At 49.1% G+C, this 21,159-nt stretch overlaps 1 protein-coding gene across 1 annotated transcript in view; it reads right to left on the reverse strand.

Moving 5' to 3' along the window:
• DDX47 (DEAD-box helicase 47) overlaps nucleotides 1-21,159 on the reverse strand; it is a 229,183-nt gene that overhangs the window by 33,502 nt on the left and 174,522 nt on the right. The gene's annotated exons all lie outside the window — the stretch shown is intronic.

Consider the following 21,159-nt stretch of genomic DNA (forward strand, 5'->3'; position numbering starts at 1 on the left):
GGGATGCGTCTGTGGTGATGGTCACTGTTGGCGTTGGGGGCGTTAGAGGCTTTCCCCTGGTTATGTTCTCCATGGTCCACCATGTCATCTCCTTCTGCACAGCATGCGTTACAACCACTAGATCCTCCCAACTGCCTGTAGCTTGTGACCATTGCTCCTGTAGCCATTCTTGAATGGGTCTCATGTGGAGACGTACATTTGGTACCAGGTGGATGCATGATGCCATCATCCCCATGATCTTGCTCGCAGTCCTCACTGTCCGAGCTTGTCCCTTCCGGTAGAGGCGAGTTTCCTTCACCAGCGCCCTCGCCCTCTTCTCGCTGGGGAACACCTTGCCCTGTAAGGTGCTGATCTGTGCTCCCAGGAAGATTTTCACTTGTTCCGGCTCCATTGATGATTTCCTCCAGTGGATGGAGAACCCCAGTCTTATGAGCGTGCTCGTCACTGTATGTGCGTGCTGCTTGCATTTCTGGTATGAATTTGCTTTCACCAGCCAGTCGTCCAGGTAGGGGTATACGTGTATTCCCTGCCTCCGTAGGTGCGCTGCGACTGCTGCGAGGCACTTTGTGAAGACCCTTGGTGCTGATTTTAGCCCGAAGGCTAGTGTCGTGAACTGGTAGTGGCTTTCTCCGAGGGTGAACCTGAGCATATGCTTGTGCTTTCCGTTCATTGGGATGTGCAGGTAGGCGTCCTTGAGGTCTATCGTGACCATGAAGTCCCCGATCTGCAATTGCGGGAGCACCTCTTGCAGGGAGGTAATTTTGAATTTTTGCGTTCTTATGAATTTGTTCAGGAACCTTAGGTCCAGAATGGGTCTCATTGTCTCGTCTACCTTTGGTACCAGGAAGTACGTTGAGTATATTCCCTTGTTTCTTTCCTTGAAGGGTACCCGTTCTATGGCCTGCTTCTGCAGGAGTTCCTTTGCTTCTTCCTGAAGACGCTCTAGCTGTTTGCCTGCTAGTGGTTTTCTTTTTGGTTTTCTGCCTGTTGGCCTCCCCTCCAACTCTATGCAGTATCCGAATTGGATGATGTTGAGGATCCATTTGTCCGATGTGATTTCTCTCCATTCTTGGAGGTAAAATCTTAATCTTCCTCCCACTGGTGTTATGTGGTCGTAGATGTCTAGCTTGTCTTGACCCATCTGTACGTGCTGCCCCCTGGGAACTTTTCTGTGGGTGGGCACACAGAGTTTTTTGAAGTCACTTAGAGGCGGGCTGCTGTCCCCCTCTTCTATTCTGTCCACGTCCATTTCCTCTCCCTCGAAAGGACTGGCCTCTTTGTTGGTATTGCCAGGACTGCTTCGGCTGACCTTGCTGAGCCTGCGAGTCTGCCTGGTGCGTTTGTTGGAAAGCCTGGTGTGATGTACCTGGCTGGTTTCCACCTCTCCCGCCAGGCCTCCGTGACGGGGTGCCCCTTCTGTTGCCTCTGAACTGCAATGCTCCCATGGACCTTGCTGTTTCGTTATCCTTTTTTAGTTTACTGAGTTTCTCATCAACTGTTGTTCCGAAAAGCGTATCGCCGTTGAACGGTGTGTTCAGGATGCTGTGTTGCACCTCTGGTTTGAAACCTGAAATCCTGAGCCAGGCGTGTCTTCTTTCAGTGACACCCATCATCATGAGCCTGCTGGAGGTGTCTACTCCGTCCAGGGCCGTCTTAAGGCAAGAATTTGCCACGTTCTTCCCATCTTCAACCAGTTTTTCGGCCTTCTGTCTGGCATCCTGGGGCAGGTCCTTCACCAACTGCCCCAGCTCCTCCATGATCTGGTACATGTGCCTGTTTATCAGGGCGTTGGAATTAGCCATGCGCCAGTGGGTCGCGACATTCCGTTCGATCCTTCTGCCCACCAGATCCATCCTCTTGCTCTCCTTATCCTGTGGTGGTCCAGAAGTAGTGGGCACGTTAGCCCTCTTCCTTGCTGTGGCCGTGATAATGGAGTCTGCGGAGACCGTGTCCTGAATGTAGGGTGGGTCTTTTGAGGAATGTTTGTACTTCTTCTCTGTTCTGGGAGTTACTGCCTTGCATGTTGCAGGCTCCCTGAATGCTTCCCTCCCTTGAGCCAAGACGCTGTCGAGCATTGGTAGCTACTGGCTCCTTGTTTGTGTGGGGAGCAATGTCTCTAGAAGAAAGTCTGCTTTCTGCTGCTCTTCGTCGAGCTTGAGTTTGAATGCCGCTGCGGCAGACTTTATCACCGAGTTGTAGGCCCCGATGTCGTCCGGCGGCGAGGGCCGCGAGGGATATGTGTCGACCGCCTCCTCCGGGCTGTCGGTATCGACATCTAGGTAATCCACCTCCTGTAAGTCAGAGGGGCCGACTCTGCGTCCGTCCTGCTGTCCTCTTCCTCCCCATAGTTGTAACTATCGTAGGGATTCTCTTCCTCTTCCTGGTCGTCGACCACCTCGACGTCCGGGTCTTGCTCCTCGGCGACCTCGTCTTCCTCCTCGACCACCTCCACCACTGGTGGCTTGGTCTTGTGTGGAATCGTGAAGGTTTTCATCTTTGCATCGAATTCTTTCTTCCGCTGCAAGAAGTTTTCCATTTCGGCCTCGAGGCGCCTTCTCTTTTTCTCCATCTCGGCTGCGTGTTCCGCGTCGGACGGTTCGGCCGCTCTTTTCAGTGGTTGGCTCGGCGTCGTGCTTTTCAGTGCCGAGGTTTTCGACGTCAAACCGGATTTTGGGTCTCTGGTCGGCGTCGGTAGTTTAGGGTCCTTCTCCCTTGGCGTCGATCGATCCTTTTCGGAGACGATTTTCGACGACTTCTGCTGTTCAACAGCTCTCGGCGCCGGGGACTCCTTCTCAGAGGATCCGCTGGGCCTGTGAGTACTCGCGGACGCCAGGTTTTTTGGCGTTGGCGCTTTCGGGGCCTTGTCCTCGTTTTTTCGAGACTCAGAGTCTCTCGGGTTCTTGGGGGCCGGAGAGTCTCCTACCTTATCAGAAGTCTTCGTGTAATCGGTCTCTACGACCGTGTAGCTGTCGTCTTCGGCGGCAGCGTTGTCCTCTTCCTCGGAAGACATCCCCAGCTCGTAGAGGGACGGAGTCGGGGCCTTCCCCTGCAGGCTGGCGTGCGCTACCCTCTGTTTCTCCCTCACTCGAAGGGTCTTCGGGGCGAAGGCGGAGCAGGCGTTGCAGTCCTCGCTTTCGTGATTTACCGGTAGACAAAGGTTGCATACCGGGTGCTGGTCCTTCTGCGCGTACTTGTGGTGGCAGTTACGGCAGAACTTGAACGGCGTGTTGTCCATCATCGAGCGCTCAGGGCCTCCCTGGTCGCGTGTTCGGCGACGTTCGAAGATCTCGATGAATTCACCTTCTCCTTTGCGGACTCCTGGTCGATGAAGTCTCCTGGAGTCTTCAGATGACTTTTCTTTCTAATTTCTGTATTTTCCTTCTTTCTCCAAAAATGTCTGGAGCCCAAACGGGAACGATCCAGACCCGACAGCGGAAAAAAAGAACCTGAAGATGGCGCCCAAGAGTGGGAGCTTCCGCAGGAAGCATGCCGACGTCACCGAAAATGCACCCAAGGAGGTGTGACGCCGACGCCCACCTGGGCTACAAAAAAACCCAAAGAAAAGACTACGAATCCGGACCCAACCACACGACCGCGGAATAATGCACAGCATAGTGAATCCAAAAAGATTCATGCTGCAAAACCCCATTATTAAAAGACAGGAAGAAGAACTTGGGGATGAAGTTCCGACTCGTGTACTTGCTTCCTGTGTCTGCTGAGGAGGTCTGCAATCTGATTGTCTACTCTTGGAAGGAGTTCTGCAAGGAGAACATTTTGTGGTGAATTGCCCAATTTCAAATGCTTTGAACAAGGTGCAATAGTTGGAGAGAGTAAGTCCCTCCCTGTTTCTGTAGGTAGTACATTGCTGTCATTTTGTCTGTGCGAACTAAGACAGTCTTGCCTATAAGTTGGGTGAGAAAAGCCTTAAGTGCTAGGAACACTGCTAGAAAGTCCAGGTAGTTGATGTGGAGACATTAGTGATTGTCTGACCACAGTTCCTGTACTGTGTAATGTTCAAGACAGGCACCCCAACCTGTTAAGGATGAGTCTGTTGTCAGAGTAGTCTGTGGAATCAGATCTATGAAAGGCCGCCCTTTTGCTAAGTTTTGAGGGTTCCACTACTGCAGAGAGTGATGAGTGCGGCTGTCTACCAACACTAGATTGGTTAATAGACCCTGTGACTGATTCCACTGACTCACTAGACATTCTTGCAGAGGACGCATGTGAAGCCTTTCATGAGGTGCGATTGCAATGCAGGATGACATAGGGCCAGATGTATTAAGATACCCTTTTGCGATTCTCAAATAGCGATTTTTAGGGAATCGCTATTTGAGAATTGCAAAATGGTATGTATGTAGAAATTCGCAATTTTTTAGCGATTTCTTAAAATTCCTTAATTGCGATTAGCAAATTGCTAATTGCAATTAGGGAATAATTTCCCATTAATTTCTATGGGCCAGGAGGCCCATAGGAATGAATGTGAAATTATTCTCAATTTGCGATTCGTAATTTGCGAATCGCAAATTGAGAATAATTTCAAGGGTGCAAGGGTGTTAAGGACACCCTGCTGCACCCCCCCTGAAATTGACATGTGTGCGCATATGGCGTACATACATGCCCCAAGGGCATGCATGAGCGTTACATGCCAACTTTACAAATTGCAAAAAGTGCATTTGTAAAAGAATTTGCAAATTACCATCAACTACAAGTTGGTGGTAATTTGCGATTTCTTAGAGTGAAATCGCAAAACTTTCTTCTTTCTTACATACCATTTAACGAATCGCTTTTTGCGAGTCCTTAAATGGTAGAGCAAAATTAAGGAATCGCAAATTTTGAGATTCCTTAATTTTGAGAGATGCGATTTTTTTCATACATCGCATTTCCCATTTTTTTGTCGCTAATGCTGCTATTTTGGATTCGTAGCGTTTGCGACAAAAAAAAAACGCTTGATACATCTGCCCCATAATTCCCACAAGTTGCATGAAGACTCTCACTTAATGAATGGTTGGGTTGGAACTGTAGTAGTGGCCTGAATATTGTGAATTCTGGCTACATTTGGGAGTGGCTGGAGCTTTGAGTGTCGAGGGAAGCTCCCAAATAAAACTGCACTTGTGCAGAGCACAGGTTAGACTTCTGTGTATTTATTGTAAAACCTAACTGGTGAAGTAGGTGCACTGTTGTCGGAGTGTGTAGAATACAGTTCTGGTAAGTGCCTGCTTTGACAAGCCAGTCATCTAGGTAAGGGAAGACATGTATAAGTTATCTTCTGAGATGAGCAGCTACTATTGCAAGGCATTTGGTGAACACTCTGGGGGCTGTGGTGATGCCAAATGGAAGTACCTTGTACTGGTAATGTTTGCCAGTCATCACAAACCCAAGGTATTTGCGATGAGCAGGATGGATCGGAATATAAAAGTAGGCATCTTTTAGATCTAGAGTAGACAAAGTCGCTTGCTGCAAGAGAGGAAGTACTTGTTGAATAGTTACTAAGTGAAAGTGTTCTGACAATATGTATTTAACTCTCGGAGATCTAGAATAGGTCTCAAGGAGCCATCCTTTTTGGGAATAAGAAAGTAAAAGGAATAAACCCCTGACCCTTGGTACTGAAGTGAGACTGTTTCTATAGCCCCTTTAAGTAATAAAGATTGCACTTATTGATGAAGCAAATGCTGGTGGTCTGGTGATATTTTGTGAGATTGAGGAATGTTTGGAGGATTATTGATAAGCTTCAGGCAATAACCAAGTAGGATAATTCCAAGCACCCATTTGTCTGATGTTATTGATTTCCAAATGGGGAGAAAGTCTTGAGGTCTTCCTCGACAGGTGTGGAATAGTCAGAGGGAAGTGTTGGGAAGTCACAGTTTGGTTTAGGAAGGGGAACTGTGAGGTGTGTTTTTACCTCTGCTCCTGGGACTGTTTCCTCTATAACCTTCCCAGAAAAATCATCTTGTAAAAGAGGATTGAGAATTGCCTTTGTAGGAGTAAGTGTTCTAGTATGTGCCTGTGGACTTGGATCTTACCCTATAAAAAAGATCGCCAAATAGAACCTCTATTGGAGAGAGATTGAAGCGCTCACATCGATTTGCTACATCAGTGTCCTTTTTTATTTGAGCTTGATAGATTTCAGGGCCAAAGTGATGTTTTTATCAAAGGGTATAGCCAGGATGGATTGTTGGACTTCAGGTTTGAATCCTTATATCTGCAACCATGCGTGTTGTCATAGTAAGATGCTAGAATTTACTTCTCTAGCTGCGGTGTCAGCTGCATCTATATCGCATCTGATAGAGGCATTACAAATTCCTTTGCTTTCCTGGACTAAATCCTGAGCCTTTGCCCTATGCTCCTCTTGGAGAAACTGAAGTAACTGTTCCATTTGCTACCAGTGGGCTCTATCATTTCTTGCTAGTAATCCCTGCGTATTAGCCATACACCATTGGTTAGCTGCCTGCGCAGCAACCAGTTTACCTGAAACATCGATAAGCTTTGATTCTTTATCTGATGGAGGGGCAATCCCAGATGCTTGAGAGTTAGCTCTCTTTCTAGCACTTGATGCCACTAAAGAATCAAGTGGTAACTGACCCGTATTAAAAATAGGATCTCTGGGGGAACATTTACATTTTTGTCTACTCTAGGAGTAAGGATTCTGGCACAGACAGGATCTTTAAAAATATAGTCTGTGTGCCTTAACATACCTTTGAGCATAGGCAGTGTCTGAGTAGACTTATGGGATCCTAGAGTATCAGAGAGGAAATCCTCCTCTAAAGACTTTTATGTAACTGAACTCCATGGTATTCTGCTGCTCTAGCAATAAGGTGTTGGTAAGACAGATTGTCATCAGGTTGAGATGGCCTGGCAGGATAAAGATCTGGGTCTGTGTCCTGTGGAGGATCAATTGTGTAGACCGTCCAAAGGTCTGATAATTGTGCATGGTCATAGTCAGTGTCACCTGTGTAAAAATGAGGTAGAGGAGACTGACTCGGTGTAATTTGTAATGGATCAAGTTGTGGTGGAGAGGGAGGAGGAGGAGATGATGCAAGTGTATGGAAAGCACCAGTGCCTACACTTTTTTTCTTGAGAGTAATTTTGCATGGGATATCAGCCTCAGAAAGCTTGTACTTATATGGTGTTTTAGCATGGATTAGCATTTTTCTGACAAACCAATAGATGGCAGGAGCATGCAAAGATGCGACTAGTGTAACTTCACGCTGCAAAACTGTTGCTGCATTTAAGTAACTGCTTTTCATTGAATAGTTGAAGCTTCAATTTGGGAACAAAATGAGAGTATTAACCCCTTCGATGCTGATGACGAGCTCAGCTCATCATCAGTTACGGCGCTCGTACGCTGATGACGAGCTGAGCTCGTCATGTAACGCGGCTTTTCGCAAAACGCAGCGCACAGCGGGAAAACCGCTAGCGCGCATGCGGTTAAATTGAAAAGGAATGTTAACATACGGGTATCAGTGTATATTTACAAAATGACAATCACAACATGAGTATTTAAGAAAAACTAAATCCTGTATCTAGGGGAAAAAGATCTTGCTTTACTGAGAATCACAAAATCATTTTTCGAGACAAAATTATTATATTACCGAAATGCCTCGAGTTGACATTCGATTGATAATACTTGCTGATTGGGGACACTACTGATAGCTTGGTGCTACAAGGCACTTTCTTGTGGTCATGGGAGTTCCTTCATGATTTAATCAGAGGCATTTCATGAGCTCTATTGACAGCGTTCTATGTTGATATTTTTACTTTAAAAAGTTGCTTGAATGAGGTCTGAGCTTGCACGTTTGGTATACCCCAAGGTCTCCGTCTGTTGCCCGAACTTCTAGAATATGAGCCGTCATTCGTGTAAGGGAAGAGGCAAGGAGATCTGGGTGCGTTTTCAATTTCTTCTTAGACGCTAATCATGGTCCGGATGACTTCAGTTGGACGGTATTAGAACAACCGTTCATTACTGAACATGTCACATGTTTCGCGGTTCTTACTTGTGAAGGAACAAACATGGGTCTTCAAACTGCAGAGTGACATACTGGGATTAAATGATGAAATACCGTGGGCGTGGTTATGATTATGATCTGGATTGAATATCGACATACAGGGGCTACTACAGTAAAGGTAGAATATACGGTGCCTGAATATATGGGGTCTAAACAGAATGACATATCAGTAAGGACAGTCTCGCACTTTTTAACACCGCTGGTTTACATACTGTTATGATAGCCAGGGGGAGGGCACAATAGACATTACCGTTGAAATAGGAAATAGTGGGTTCCTTTGAGAATATTGAAAAGGAGTTGGTATAACTACAAAGGTGGCGAAATGTTAGCGATAACTGACAGACGACTCCATCTTTGTGACTAATGATGGCAGCATTCCAATACTGAGATATGATGTTCACCTTTATGGGGTTTGTTTTGCAGCACTTAACCACGAAGGAGGTTAAATGTTGGCGATGACTGACAGAGGACTCCATCTTTGTGATTTATTATGCCAACAATTTAATACTGGAAATGCTGTCCCCCTTGACGTAGTTTGTTTTACAGCATAGAATACATCATGGTCATGTATACACTTGGGGTACATGGTTTGGATACACAGTTTGAGTGCAGTGTATACCATAGTCTGCACCTCCTTCAATAACATTTACCGGGGAGGCACGACTCGCTGTTTCCATAGACACTGTATCACGATTATGGATTAAATCAGGGCCGTAATATGGTTTGGGTGAGAAACAACACAGTTTAGAAACACCAAAACCTATTGAGAATAAGTTGCACTATGCGTTCTAATGTTTTTAGATGCGAGTTAACAAATTTTTTGGAAAGATTCAGCTCTAAACTATAATCCCCATACTACCTACGAGTCGCATTACGTGAATGGGCGGAGACAGACGCGAACAACATGGGAATTTCTCTTTTTAACGATGGGCGTGTCTAACGCCCGTTACCTCCCCAGGCGGTTTGGTTGACCGCCAGAGGTACCAACGGATAGATAGGTGAGCCCTTTGATAGTACCTCTGAGCATTGTTGCGTTAGAAACGGTCCGCGCGTTCCTCACAAGCCGTGAGTTGCGATATGTGCGAACATATTATACATTTGTTCGCGCGTACATGAAAGAGTGTGTCTTGAGGTTTGGTTGCGTATTTTAGAAACACAAGATGAATGGGAACGATCTCGCAGGTGCCGTAGTGTGCAGAATGTGGACGCACAAAGCTATAACCTTGTTATACACTTAACCCATTTGTGAACAACAGGGATAGGACCCTTTACACAAATGGTAGACAGCTTATGACACTGATATTATGAGAACGGGAATGCGAGTTCTCAGCATGGTCTATTTGTATAGTACTGTGCCATAGATAAGTACTCAGTATCATGTGTTACTTTTACCATTTATATATACATGAATTTGACAAAATAACAGACAGCGTCCATCAGGCTGTAATATATATGATTTTTAGACATAACCTGGCAGTTCCCCAGATAGACCTGTGTGGCAGTTGTGAATAAATAACTTGCGATTTTAGAAATGAATCAGGGTAATAAGACAAGTAGGGTACCATAATGTTTGTGGTCCTCTACTTTTTCTCAGAGTGGTGCCTCCTTTTTCCGGAGCCCAAGCCAGGTGAGGTGAGGTCTTCTCATGCATTACGGGTAAGCATGTAATGCCATTTTACTAGTATGTAATATGATAGATGATGAGTAAATACACCACTATAAGGAATGGACTGTGTACATATTTGTTTCATGAACATGAGAGGATTGTTTATTAATGAGTGTGTCAACCCTAACGCTATGATTAGCATTTTTATTCATTATTTTTTGTTACAGAAGCCATTAGCATTTCGTCACTTGCAGAGCACATGGTGTACATTCCTGATTACAGGTGATAAGGATGTATTGGTTCCAACCGGTTCTTACTGATTTCACGTTTGCAGTAGCAATCTCTTTGTGGTCCTGAAGAAGGCAGCGGATAAAGGTTTTCCTCAATTGCTGAAACATTTTGACCCATGAGACAGTTATTTGCTGAAAACTGTCTATTGCATTTTATTTAGGTTTGAGCATTGGGATACATTAATACAAGTGTTTTTCTCTCCCTGCTCAATTTTAATTCACTTTTTTCAAACTATCTCCGCACTGCACAATTCTTTTCCCACATAAAATAACTGCTCATATCTGCAGGTCCATCAGTAAAGCACACTATTTTTGAGAGCACAATTAACAGCTCTTGTTAAAAAAAATACGCGAGCTCCCTTTCCTTCTGAAAGGGTTGCAGCCCTTACTGTCACTAGTGTGACACTAAGAGGAGACCCAGATGATGACGCATGTCGCCATTGGTGAGTGATGGGAATCCGTCCTTTTGAGTAGGACTCTAAAAAACTCATGTCAAGAGAATTTCTTTCACAGTTTGTTAGAGGTTAGGGGTCACGTCCTTTCAGGTCTCTCATGTTTGTTTATTTGATTGTTTAGACCTGTGGGTAGAAGTGTGTTGTATGCGTTTTCAATTTCCCATCTGATTTTCAATCCAATTCACAATAATTTCAAGACCAGTATTCAGTGTGGAAGACGCAAAGTAGTAAAACGTGAAGTAATGTGGGAGGGGGGTAGGATCCGAAAACATTGTTTTACTCTTTGGAAAAAAAGGAAACATTCCAAACTGTATTTGGCTTGCAAAAATGGTTTTTTAACGACATTTCTTTTTTTTTTTTTTTTAAATTGTTCTGTAAAATGTATAATTTCGCTCAATTTTCTTCGGATGACAAACATTCCAGGGATCTGGCATGATCGCCTGTTAAAAAATAACCAGCTACCGACGCTGAAGTAGCCACAAGTAAGAGGATGTCTGTGTTTGAAGTGAACACACTCCTAAGAGTGTGGATTTTGTGAGAAGCAAATGCAGCTCGCCAACAAACACCAAAGCCTGGCGAGGCACAGTGCCTTGAGACTTTGATTACGTGCTACAATGGACCGGTCCTGCGCTGCCCAGGTGGCGAGCCATGGCAGCACCACTAAAACTTGGTTTGGCTTTGAAGGCTTCAGATGAGCCTCTACTAGTGTGGGACGGATTGTCTGGCATCAGTGGACTGGCCGCTACCATAAAGCTACTCTGTGCCTCACTCTACGGCAGTTACTTGTGCAACAGGCACATTATTACAGCCAGCTGCCGAGGTCTACACCGCTTTTTAAAGGGCATGAGCCCGAGCCTATAACTAGGGAGAGGGAATTTAACAACCGGTATAGCCCGAGGCAGAAGAGCTATAAGACTATTGGAAGATTCCACCCACAGAGGACAGAATGCACTAAATGACAAGCATTTGCAATGCAACAGGTCTCGCATTTAAGCGAGTTTGAGCTATTGGCATTGTAAATGACAATGGCTTTTATTTATGTTTTAAAAACCAAAACATAAATAAAAGGCATTGTCGTTTACAATGCCAATAGCTCAAACTCGCGTAAATGCGAGACCTATTGCATTGCAAATGCTTGTTTTTACGAAGCCTTTATTCCCCTTGTTATTACACTGCAGAAACACACAGCATCTTGGGGGCTATTCAAATAATTCGCCAGGCTTGTGTGGGGCATCAAATAACTACGTCTCTGTAAAGGCGCAAAGATCATGGTCATTTTAAAAGGCTTCTAAGGATTAGATGGCGCCGCCCTCTGCAGCAGCAAACAAGCATCTGCTTCCACGACAGCACAACAAGGATAGCTAGGCGCTAGTGCTAGTCCAGTGCCTAGCTGTGTCTCATGCGGGGAGCAGCCGAGACTCAGGGTTGCGACAAGACCACCGACCTCGCCACAGGCACTTGAAATGACAGGGCAAAGTCCAAAATCTAAGAAAGGGGGAAATTCTGATTTAAATAATATTAAAAACACACTATTTACTCTACTTCTGTTATTACAATACACTGTACAGCGCTCCGAATCATTGATAGGTGAGTTTGCACAATAAAAATGAAATGAAAATATAAATACCATGGTCCTGCTGGGTGGCAGTTAAAGCTGGAAGCGACGCGCCAGTAGCATTCCCAAGAAGTGAATCTTGTCTGGTCGGCTCATGTTGCCTCAGTAGTGATCTTTAAAGTGTTAACCCACCTCCCCCCTCCAGCCTCGTTTACCCCACCTGAATGCTCCCCTTTCCCAGGGAGCAGTATTTTGCATTTCAACGACTCTTCGTGGGTAGTAGGCGCTATATCAATATAATTTAAATACCATACTACGCCGCACCCAGTTTCTCATGTAGCACCGCCAGGCAGAGCGAGGGGAGATGTGTAGTTTGGTCAGCACCGTGCCCCCTCGGGCTGGTCGGCTGCATTATTGAACAGCGCACAGGACACTCTAGTGGCATCCACGACACACCTGCCAGAGCTGGAAGGGGATTTTAAACCCAGGTGATGTGCCCCTCTCGGCTCAAAAGAAGCAGGTAATAAGAGGGGCAGGGGTCCCTGAAGTGACGTGATGTGTAATACATGCAAAGCCAGAGATAGTTATTTACGTGTGCTTAAGGCCAGAGTGGGGAGCCGTAAGCAGGGATGGTAAGACAGCTCAACCCAGCCTCTGCCTTTGTCTCCTCGAACTAAGTCTCTCTCTCCGTCCGTCCATCCCTTCTCTCTCTCTCGCTCTATCTCCTTCTCCTCGAACTAAGTCTCTCTCTCCGTCCGTCCATCCCTTCTCTCTCTCTCGCTCTATCTCCTTTTCTCTTCTCCGTCTCGGATTCATTCTCTCTTCTTCGCCTTCTCTCGTATACCTCACTGGTCCATTTTCTCTCTCCATCTTCTTTTCTCTTCTCCGTCTCTGGTTCATTCTCTCTCCTTCTCTCGTCTCCCTCTCAGGTCCATTCTTTCTCCTTCTCTCTTCTCTCTCTCTGATCCATTCTCTCTCTCTACCTCCAGATCTCTTCTCCCTCTCTGATTCATGAGTGAAGAAAATTAAACATGTTCACATAGTTAGTGCACAGCTTCACTTGAAAAAAAAACCAGCCAGTCAAATCAGCGAGTGAATGTTTATGCATGTGACGCATTACCATTCTGGTGTTGTATAGAATAATGAACCCTTATTGGAATATATCTTAAGGTGTTTTCAAAAGTCACCTCTGGGTTCTGAACCTAGATCAGGTGTCACCCAGTGTTTGACGCTAACAAACAGAACGGCAAGGATGCGTAAACGATCATGTAACATATCATTTCTTACCTGTCAGTGTAGTTGTGCAGCTTGAAGACTTTCTGGATTCACTAGTTTAGGCATACCCTTGCTTTGTTTTCAATTTGCAGTTTTTTATATATAGTGCGAACTCGACCTGAAGTTATTGGAGTGCTTTACACGAGCACCAGTTACACTACACAAGGACACATCCATTTGTGTTAGGCAGGGGGAGATTAAGTGAATTGCCCAGAATCACAGGATGTTGCACCGAAGCAGAGTCTTGAAACTTAAGCGACATCGCGACAACCTCTCCCCCGTTCCCCTCGTCATACATATATATAGATTTGTCTATTATCTGGAAGGGAGAGGAAAGTCTAGCATGTTCCTTTATCAAGGAGTTGAATTGCAACTCACTGAATCTGCATTTTACCTCTAACTTGAGTGCCACGTCTGTTAACTTTTTGGATGTGGAGGTTTACATTGATAACAACACTATCCAACCAACGTCAATCGTAAGGTCACTGCAGGAAACACTGTGCTGCACGCCTCTAGCCATCATCCAAGACATCTAATCCATAGCATCCCCTAAGGGAAAATGCTGCGCATTAAGAGAATATGCAGCACACAAGAGGATGTTAAAGAAGCTCCGGCATCATGCCGTTTACGTTTCTTAGCTAGAGGCTACTCAGATAAGACAATTAAAGCAGCCATGAAACGTACAGATGCCCTAACTAGAGATGAGGCACTCACAACTAAAACAATGAAGAAAGCCACCAGTCCTATGTCAAACTCGGAACCAACTAGATTAGTGGTTACATACAGTTACATACAGTAAACAACATTTTGCCATAAGCAATATCATGAATAAGCATTGGGCTCATCAGAAATGATCCTAGTCTCAAGATGGGATCTTGTATATCTCCCACTATTACATATAGAAAAGCGGCCTCAATGCAGAATAGCCTAGTTAGCAGCAGTCCAGAAGTCTTGGCTAAGACGAACTGGCTCAGCTCACGTACAGGATTTTTTAAATGCACGTTCCTGTAAGGCATGTAAGCATGGAGTCAATATGCTTTCTTACACTACACCTTTTAAAGATAAGGCCATTCCAATCACTAAATATCTCAAGTGTAAATGTAAATGTAAATGTACATGTAAATGTATACTTGTAAAGCGCACTGTTACTCCATCACGCAGTGTCCTGGCGCTGTATACCGCTGGGGAACCTGTCCTGGCTTTCCCTGTGAGATGGTCCCTCCTGGGCACCCCCAAGGTGAAGCCAGGCATCCCCGGCACTGATATGGCCATTGAGGTGATTAAGCAAGCTATTGCCCAGAGTTGCAGAGTGGGACCCATGGTTAGCTTAGGCACCTAGGCATGAATTATAGAGTCCGCGGACATTGACCCAAGACCCTGCCGCGACGGAAATTGAACCCTGGTCCAGGGCCGACCTCCGCTTCAGGGTCTGCCGCTTCTAACCTGTGAGCCACACTTCTCCACATGTAAAACTGAGTATGCCATATGCACAAGTTACTACTTGTGTAACGATATATCTGTAAGAGACATTAGTTAGTATTAGATTCCTTACCTTAGAATATCCCCAGGCGTCAGACTGGATCCGGAAATTTTTGCGTAGCAGTACCCTTGCGCGTCGGTAGGCGTCGTCTGCGGCTCCGCGTCCGTCGTCGTGATGATGTCGTCGGAGTACTTAGACGCCGCCTCCGCGTGCTGCAGTCAGTTCTTAGACACAGCTTTTCCGCGCCAGAAACGCAGAGCCATGTTAAAAACCAACACTGGTGCCATTGAAACTAGGGCCCTGAAGGGGACAACCCTAACCCTAGATATTGGTTCGCAGAACGGGGAGGATGGGTGGGTCGGTAAGGAATCTAATACTAACTAATGTCTCTTACAGATATATCGTTACACAAGTAGTAACTTGTGCATCTGAAAGAGACACGTTAGTATTAGATTCCTTACCTTAGAATAGATACCCCAGCAATACCAACCCCGGTGGTGGGTCTGCGAACCAATACTTACACCAGAAAGTCCTGGAGGACGGAACGGCCAAAGAAGCCATCCCTCCGGACTTGGCTGTCCAGGCAGTAGTGTCTTGCAAACGTGTGCAGCGATGCCCACGTAGCTGCCTGACAGATGTCTTGTAAGGGCACACCCCTGCCCAGGGCAGTGGTAGTCGCCGTGGCTCGGGTAGAATGAGCCCGCAATCCAGCAGGGGGCTGCTTCCTAGCCAAAGAGTAGCATGCCTGGATACACAAGATGATCCTCCGGGAGATGGTCCTCTTGTGCACCGCTTTCCCCTTCTTAGCGCCCACGTAACCAACAAAGAGTTGGTCATCCACCTGGAACTGGCGTGTGCGATCCAGATAGAACGAGAGCGCACGTTTTGGGTCCAGACGATGGAGCCGCTCTTCCTCTTTAGAGGGATGCGGAGGCGGAAAGAAGGTAGGCAAGGTGATAGACTGCCCAATGTGGAAGGCCGTAACAACCTTGGGCAGGAAAGATGGTTTGGTACGAAGCACCACTTTGTCCGGATGGACAGAAAGGAAAGGTGGAGTACAAGAAAGAGCCTGGAGCTCACTCACTCTCCTGGCAGAGGTGATGGCAACCAGGAAAGCAGTCTTCAGAGTCAGAAGGCGAAGAGGGCAATTGTGAAGTGGCTCAAAGGGAGCGCACATCAGAAAAGTTAGAACCAGGTTCAAGTCCCACTGAGGCATCACAAACGGAACAGGGGGAAATGTGTGAGTGATGCCTTTAAGAAATCTGTTCACAATAGGGGACTTGAACAAAGAAGGCTGATCAGGTAGCCTGAGAAAGGCTGAAAGGGCAGAAAGGTAGCCCTTGATAGTGCCCAGAGCAGAGCCCTGCTTGGCAAGAGAAAGAAGGAAGAGAAGAACCTCTGAAAGAGGGGCAGCAAGAGGATCCACAGCCTTTGCTGTGCACCATGCCACAAATCTGTTCCACCTGCAGGCGTATAACGACTTTGTGGAGGGACGCCTGGCTGCCAGAATGACGTTACAGACTTCTGGAGGCAAGTCAAATGGCCTCAACTGTCGCCGCTCAATCTCCAAGCATGGAGGTGGAGACTGGACAGGTTCGGGTGGAGGACCGTCCCCTGCTGCTGCGACAGAAGGTCCTCCTGAAGAGGCAGACGAACCGGGGGATCGACTGACATACTGAGTAGCTCGGGATACCAGTACCTTCGAGCCCAGTCCGGAGCCACAAGGAGGACTTGGGCCCGGTCGCGCCTGATCTTCTTCAGCACTCTGGGCAGAAGTGGTATAGGCGGAAAGGCGTACAACAGACCGCAACTCCACTCGCTACGAAAAGCGTCTTCGAGCGAGTGCTGCCTTGGAAATTCCAACGCGCAGAACTGATGACATTGCGCGTTCTCTTCGGTGGCGAATAGATCTAACCAAGGCTCTCCCCATTGCTGAAAGAGGCCTTGCGCCACTCCCGAGTTCAGACGCCATTCGTGATCCATCATGCACCGACAGCTGAGCTCGTCCGCCCTGGCGTTCAGAGAACCTGCCAGGTGTTGAGCCACCAGGGTCACGCCCTGGCGTTCCAGCCATTGCCAAAGGCGAAGAGCCTCTTGACAAAGGATCCACGACCCCACACCGCCTTGTTTGTTGCAGTACCACATGGCGGTGGTGTTGTCCGTGAACACCTGCACTACACTACCCCGGACAGAGGGGAGGAATGCCTTCAGTGCAAGACGAATCGCCCTGAGCTCCAACAGGTTGATGTGGAGCCGGGACTCCGCCGGAGACCAGAGGCCTCTGATCTCCGCCTCTCCCATGTGGCCTCCCCAGCCCTGGAGGGACGCGTCCGTCACAACTACGTGCTCCGGTTGGGGTAGGGAGAGGGATCTGCCGCTGACCCAATCGCGGTCCGTAAGCCACCACTGCAGCTGTCTCGCAGTGCCCTCCGAGATCAGGACATGGTCGGATAGGTTGCCCTGATGCTGGGCCCACTGAAACTTCAGGTCCCACTGCAGAGCCCGCATCCGCCAGCAGGCGTGATGCACCAGCAGGATGCAGGAGGCCATCAGCCCCAGAAGCCGCAGCGTCAACCTGACCGAAACCCGGGATAACGGCTGAAAGATGGGAATCAGAGCCTGAATATCCCGGACCCGCTGCTCGGGTGGATAAACCCGAAACTGCGCCGAGTCTAGAACCGCTCCGATGAAGAGGAGCTTCTGAGAGGGGCACAGGTGTGACTTTGGCACATTGATCGAGAACCCCAGCTGATGCAGGAGGTCTGCCGTAGTCTGGAGGTGGCTGACGACTGTCAGGGGCGAGCCCGCCTTCAACAGCCAGTTGTCGAGGTAGGGGAAGACTGAAATCCCCAACCTGCGCAGATGAGCTGCGACCACCGCCATCACCTTTGTGAACACCCGTGGGGCGCTGGTAAGGCCGAAGGGGAGCACGGTAAACTGAAAGTGCTCGTGGCCAACCATGAACCGCAGGTAGCGCCGGTGGGCCGGCAGGACGGGGATGTGGAAATAAGCGTCCTGCAAGTCCAACGCCACCATCCAGTCTCCTGGATCCAGGGCAGCTAAGACCTGAGCCAGTGTCAGCATCTTGAACTTCTCCTTCCGGAGGAAGCCGCTGACGTTCCGTAGGTCCAAGATAGGGCGCAGGCCCCCTTTGCCCTTCTTGGTCACCAGAAAGTAGTGGGAGTAGCAACCACACCCTACTTCTGGCCCAGGAACGCGCTCGATGGCCCCTTTGGCCAAGAGGGCCGTAACTTCCTCCTGCAGAAGTCGCAAGTGATCCCCCGATACACGGTGGTTCTGCGGTGGCATGGTTGGAGGAGTCGCCTCGAAGGGGAGGGAGTAGCCCCTTCGGACGATCTGCAGCACCCACCTGTCCGACGTGAGTGCGCCAGTGGAGGTGGTGATGGCGAACCCTGCCCCCCACTGGCGTCACATGGGCCTGAAAGCACGGACTAGGAGGGTTTTGAGGCGGATGCTGCGGGGGAAGGTGTGGACTGACCTCGCCGCTGCCCACGACCGCCCGGACGGCGGTTCCCACGGCCGCCACCGCGTTGGGAATTGCCCTGCGGCGCGTGGCTGGCGGCACGTGCGGGCGCACCCCTTCCGTGGTCACGAAAGGAGTGATAGGCAGCCGGTTGCTGGCGTTGGCCCGAGAGGCCTAAGGACTTGGCCGTAGCCCTGGAGTCCTTAAAACGCTCAAGCGCATGGTCTGCCTTGTCGCCAAAGAGGCGACGGCCATCGAACGGCATGTCCATGAGCGTGCTCTGGACATCTGCCGAGAAGTTGGCAGACCTCAGCCAGGCGTGGCGTCTGACCGCCACCGTCGTTGCCATCGCTCTACCCAGCGAGTCAGTGGTATCCAGCCCACACCGGATGGAATACTTGGCTGCATCCCGGCCCTCCACAAGGGCTTGGCCGAGTTTGGCCCGTACCTCCAACGGACACTCTGGCAGCACTTCCGCGACCTTATCCCACACAGAGTGGGTGTAACGTCCCAAGAGGCAGGCGGTGTTGGAAGACCGCAGGCCCAAACTAATGGATGAGAAGATCTTCTTCCCATACTGGTCATACCTCTTGGATTCCCAATCCGGCGGGGCCGACGGGAATGCGGTTTGGGAATTGGAGGCCTGGATAACCAGGCTCTCGGGGGTAGGGTGGGAGGACAGAAAACATGGGTCGCCCGGGGCGGGGCGGTGGCGTCTGGCCACGTTCCTATCTACGGGCGAACCCGTAGCGGGCTTGGACCAAGTACCCAGAAGAACGTCACTCAAGGCCTCATTAAAGGGCAGCAGAGGCTCGGCCGAGCTTGACTGCGGTTTAAGGACCTCAGTGAGGAGGTTAGTCCTCACGGCCGCGACGGGGAGCTCAAGGTTTAAGGCCTTGGCAGCCCTCATCAGCACCACACTATATGTTGCCCCCTCCTCCGAAGCCACGGTAGGAGGGGAGACAAACCCAGGGTCTGGAGAGGTGTCCAGGCCACTGGCCTCCCCAAGGTCATCTGTCCAGTCCTCACGAGACTGACACTCCCTGGTCAGAGGGTCCTCAGACCCCTCCCAGTCCTCTCCTTCACCCATCTCCTGAAATTCAGGGTCCTCAGCCAATGGGGCCTGTTCATAAAAGTGAAATTCACCCAACGGCGTCTGGAGCGGCGCCCAACGGGGCCGCCCCGACGGCCGAACAGGAACGGAAGTAGAACCGGGGTCGGCGCCGTCCTCGGGCGACACCTGAGGGCCCGACGCCGGGGAGGTCGTCAGATCCACCGGCGACGAACCAGATCCCGAAGGAGGACCAGCGGCGTCCTGCGGCGCCGGGCCCGAAGGCACCGGCGGCGTCGGAACAACTGGACCCCTCGGCGCCGGGATAACAGGGGCCTGCGGTGCCGGGCCCGAAGGCATCGGCGGCGTCGGGGCCGAAGCACCAGACGGCGTCGGGCCGGAGCCGCCGACCCGCTAGGGCTCCCAGACGGGTCCGCTGGGCCCGGAGGCGCCGCGGAGCCCGTCGGAGGAGAGAGTTTCCTCATGGCCATGAGGAAGCGCTCGACCTCCTCCGGCATCGCGTTGAGCCCAGGGACCGTAGGGTATGGGGCTGGACGCGGCGCCCGCGACTCCAACGGAGCCGCGTGGGCGGTGTCACCCGAACCCCCGGCCGCATCGCGCGAGCGTCGGGGGGAGTCCGAGGAGCGATGACGCCGCTTGGACTTCTTGTGCCGCTTACCTGACGACGACTTCGACCCGGAGGAGTGCGGCCTACTCTCGGAGCTGTGGAGGCTCCGGGCCCGCGACCTGTCCCTCGACCTCCCATGGGATCGGGACCTCTCGCGGCGCGGGACCGACTGCCGGAGTTCGAGTCGCCTACGGGACCGCTCCCGCCTGGCTTTCGAAGAGAGGGCCCGGCAGTCGGAGCAGGCCTTGTCGTTGTGGTCGACGCCCAAACACGACAAACTCACGCGGTGAGGATCCGTGACCGACATCAGCCGGTCGCAATCGTCGCAATGCTTGAAGCCGGGCATCCCTATCGGCACCGTTTCGGAGTCGAGAGACTCGAAATAGTAATCAAAAAGGATCAAAAAGTTTAGTCAAAATTGACTAGGGTTACTGCTTTTTCCAGATCTGCGCTTGCTGGCGCGGAAAAAAGAAGAACTGACGTCAGCACGCGGAGGCGGCGTCTAAGTACTCCGACGACGTCATCACGGCGCCCACGACGCCGACGACGGACGCGGAGCCGCAGACGACGCCTACCGACGCGCAAGGGTACTGCTACGCAAAAATTTCCGGATCCAGTCTGACGCCTGGGGATATTCTAAGGTAAGGAATCTAATACTAACGTGTCTCTTTCAGATATGTGCGGGAGTGCCCTTGTGCCCTTAGATATGTAGGGAGCACCAAACTTCAGGTTCATAAAAGGGTGCTCCAGCACATGAGGACAATTACCAACTGTGATGAAACATATCCAGTCGCCAGACACTTTAATGACTGTCATCAGAGGGATCTGAAATTTTTCAAGTTTTATGTGATTGATGCAGTCAGTCCTCTCAGAAGGGGAGGAAACAGAGAGGGGATCCTACGGAAACTTGAAACGCATTACATTTTAGATCATGATAGCAAATACCCATCAGGTCTTAATGCCAGTGAGGATTTTTACACGTGTCTATAAATGGTTGGCTTTATGCGTACTCTGCTCTTATGACAACTCACTCAATTGACAGGGGTTTTTAGGTCTTACATCATTGACTTGTCTCAAATATGAACATAGTTATTTTAACATCTATGCCTTTTCCGTTGTTGTATATATATATATATATATATATATATATATATATTAATTTTCAAAAAAAGTATTGTGTTTTTGCACATTTTTCATACTTTGCACAGGTTGGTTTGCACTACAATTTTAATATATGCACATTTTGCACTTAATCAAGAGCTTCATTTTTGACTGCCCACTTGGGCTGAATACTGGTTCACATACTGATTGTTAGAGTGTGGATATTTACAC

Source organism: Lissotriton helveticus, chromosome 1_1 (assembly GCF_964261635.1).
Source record: "Lissotriton helveticus chromosome 1_1, aLisHel1.1, whole genome shotgun sequence".
Lineage (NCBI taxonomy): Eukaryota > Metazoa > Chordata > Amphibia > Caudata > Salamandridae > Lissotriton > Lissotriton helveticus.